Raw genomic sequence first — 4,182 nt, 5'->3', positions numbered from 1 at the left:
GGTGATTAAATGAACACAGTGTCCGTGTAATTATTTCGGGTAGAGCTAGCCATGTGGGCGGCCGGGTGCCGGGACGCAGCCACGGCTCCTATTACTACAATGGGGGGGGGGGAAGGGAGCAAGGATTGTAGCATTCAGAAGGGTCAAGAACATCACAAGAAAACCCACAGAATCAAGTATGCTGGGATCATAGGGGCGCACAGAGACTGAGCTGAAAATCTCAGAGCCTGCATGGATCTAGGCTCTGCATATATATTATGATTGTGTGCCTTGGTCTCTGTGGGACCCCTAACAATGGGAGCAGTGGCTGACTCTGACTCTTTTGGGACACTCATACTGAATTGCTTTGTCTAGCCTTAATAGAAAGGGTGGTGTCTACTTAGTCTTACTGCAACATGATATGCCATATTTGGTTGGTATCCATGGGAGGCCTGCCCATTTCTGAAGAGAATCTGAACAGGAGTGAATAGGGGTGGGGTATGTGGCAGAGAGGTTGGGAGGGGAAACTGAGATTGGAATGTAATACATTAGGGAAGAGTAAATTAAAAAATTTAAAAAGAAATAAAAAAGGAAATAAAATCCCACCACTTTGAAATTAAGATTCATTTGACATGGTTTGTCTTGAAACAAAGTAAAAATCGTATTACCAACAGAAAGAAAATATTGTAGTGAGAAATAATTATTTAAATATCACATGTCATCACTTGGAATAAAATGCCTATTGATCACAGTCAATAGGGCAACAATTCCTTCTGATAATAGAACATCAAGATGGAGCAACAACAGCAAAAAAAAAAGTGTTCTGAACTGAACTGAAAAGCAACTCTAAGAACTTTATATACATTTAAATATATATTTATGAATTCAAATATATACTTATTGAATGAGCATATATTCAAGTATAATAAATATTAGATCTATATTTAAATAATAAATATTAAATATATCTGTATGTTTATATGATGAGCAAAAGCCCAGAGTATTAAATTCTTGTCTCGAAACTTGTTTCAAGAAGTACAGATTCTCTGTTACTCAAAACTAGGATTTCTCAGTGTGGGCACTAATGGTATTTTGGGCTAGATAGTGTGCTGTAGAAGGTGACCCTGTTTGTAAGATGTTCCAACTCCTTCCCTCTCCCCACTACATGCCAATAACAGCTCAGCTTCACTCAAGCTGTGACAACTCAAAATGTATCCACACTTTGCCAAATGTCCCTTGGAAAGAAAATTCAACTGCAGTATCCACATTTGTGTCTTTGAGAATCATTGCTCTAAAAGAATCTCATCTCATAAAATCAATTGAAGAAAGCCAACAGCCAGTGAACTGGAACCACAGATTGAGATTGTAGACACTTTGTGAACATTGAGTATATTGACTGATAAGGATATCTGAAGAATTGAAAATGGGTTGCAACATCAGAGAACCTCTCTTTGTCAATGTAATTAGACCTTCCTTTCTAGTTGAAATTAAACTCATCTCTTTCCTCTTCATCTGTATGACAGGTCTCAGAGTCTCTTAGAAATGGGATTGCAGATGTGATTTATGTTTGGCCATAAGAAAAACCTTGAAAAAAGAAGTAGAAGCCAACTTTCTGTAAGTGTGACAGCAAACTGTACCAGGCAAGACAGCAAGCATGAAGCTTCAGAAGAATTTATTCCTGTGCCAAGATAGGAGTGTCCTGGCTGATACATGGCTTTGATATGGGCAGCTACAAAAGCAGTAACTGAACCAATTTCCTGACAGGTGAATTGCAAAGGCACTTGTTTAAACTTCAAGCCAACTTTCCTGAGGAAACTCCTTAATTTGTTCTTGTGACATCATTGATATATATTTTTTAAATATCTACTTCCAAACTATTAAATCATTTTTCTTAAACATTAAGTGTTCATCTTTATAGTGCACTGTATCTTATCTGATAGGCAATCTTTTAAAATTAATTTTTTTCAGATGAATATGGTGACCCATTCATTTAATACCAGCACTTAGGGCAGAAGCAGACAGACTGGTGTTAAGTTTAAGACTATCCTGGTCTACATACTGAATTCCTAGGCAAGCCAGGACTACGTAGTGAGAATCTTTGTTTAAAAAAAAATAGACTCATTCATCACTAAGAATAATTCTCTTCCCCTAACCTTGCAGTGCTAAGCTAATTTGACAACCCAAAAGTGCAGCAGGCAGCCAAAACAACTATCATTTCAAACCCTTTTAAAGACAGATTCTTTTCAGCAAATCTCTAGCTGATTTAATCATGCTGTAGTTAGTATTTCAGGGATATTCAAGAAGAACAATAACAACTAGCTAGGCAGTGATGGCACACACCTTTAATCCCAGCACTGGGGAGGGCAGAGGTGTGCAGATTTGTGATGTCAAGGCCAACCTCATTTACACAGTGAGTTCTAGGACAGCCAGGACTACACAGGGAAACCTTCTCTCAAAAAAGGGAACTGGCAGAGTGTGCTGGAATTTCTGAACTTCAAGAAAATCCTAAGTGCTTTCAGAGAGAAATGACTGGAAATTTACAATGATAGAGAAATTAGGGTCAAGTAAAAAATTCAAGCCTCAACTTTGAGAGATTGGGAACAATACTGAAAAATATTTTATAAAACTCAATTTTTCATGCATGGGATAGATAAAACTTCAAATGCTAAAACAAGTGTTATAAAAACTACATTTTCATTTTACCTCTATGCCATAGCCAGTCAGTCATCTCTTTAGAAAAATAAGATTCATTTTTGAGGGTTCACAACTTAAAGCTGAGATTTTATTATAACCTTATTGTGATATAGTTCACATACCATAAAATTAATTCTTTTCTGGTATACAGTGAAGTGGCTTTAAATATACTGGAAGAGTGGTGTATGCCTTTAATCCCAGCACTCGGGAGGCAGAGGCAAACAGATCTCTGTGAGTTAGAGGCCAGCCTGGGCTACAGAGTGAATCCAGGACAGCCAGGATTATTACACAGAAGAACCCTGTCTTCAAAAACAGAAACAGAGACAAAGCAAAACAAAAATGCTGAAAGAATTGTTCAAGAGTACCATCACCACTATTCTAGGACATTTACATCACCCCAAAGAAACTCCATCATCTTCATCAGTTAATTCACATTTCTCTTTTTTTAAATTTGACTTTATTTTGTGTGCATTGGTATGAAGGTGTCAGATCACCTGAAATCAGTTATAGACAGTTGTAAAACATCTAGGCTTGTGTGCGCATGCACGTGTTTGTGTGTGTGTGTGTGTGTGTGTGTGTGTGTGTGTGTGTGTGTGTGTGTAAAATATTCCTGCACACCTTTAATCTCAGCACTTAGGAGGTAGAGGCAGGAAGATCTCTGAGTTCGAGCTCTCTCTGATCTCAGAATGAGTTTCAGGACAGTCAGGACAATTATATAGAGAAAAAATAAAGTTTTAAAGTGACAAAGAATGTGAAAATGTTTGTTTCAAATGGATGCTCATCAAAGAGTTGGAAGAAAAAGGAAGAATGAATGGTCTTTAAAGAAGCACTGCTTTGGGGCTGGAGAGATGGCTCAGTGGTTAAGAGCATTGCCTGCTCTTCCAAAGGTCCTGAGTTCAATTCCCAGCAACCACATGGTGGCTCACAACCATCTGTAATGAGGTCTGGTACCCTCTTCTGGCTTGAAGACATACACACAGACAGAATATTGTATACATAATAAATAAATAAATAAATAAATAAATAAATAAATAAATATTAAAAAAAAGAAGCACTGCTTTGTTATCAATGCCTCAACACTGTAGTCATAGATTTGACTTGCTTACCCGCTTGGCATGGTATTGCTTCTGTCCAATAAACTCACTTTACACCAAATAAAATATGAAAATTGGATCAAACTTGTAGAATTTGGTAGCTTTAACATATGATTTATCCTCATAAACAAGTCACCTAATACAATTGGTGGGATTATATTTTGAAGACACAGTTACAGTGCAAATTGAGAGCAATACCTTGGTGAGGTGGAGTCATTTCTCTAGATAATGTACATTCTAAGTTAGCAAATAGTGCCTATTACTATTTACTCGAAACAAAGGGCTTATGTATGAAAGCTGTTCTTGTTTCTATAACCCTAGCCACTCACTGTAAAATCATCACTTTTTAACACAGCTCTGCTGGCATAGACATTTTAGTTTCAATGGAGGGATGCTTCTATCAGCATATACAACA

This window comes from Microtus ochrogaster, linkage group LG10 (genome assembly GCF_000317375.1).
Source record: "Microtus ochrogaster isolate Prairie Vole_2 linkage group LG10, MicOch1.0, whole genome shotgun sequence".
Taxonomy (NCBI): domain Eukaryota; kingdom Metazoa; phylum Chordata; class Mammalia; order Rodentia; family Cricetidae; genus Microtus; species Microtus ochrogaster.
This window is presented reverse-complemented; position numbering follows the sequence as displayed.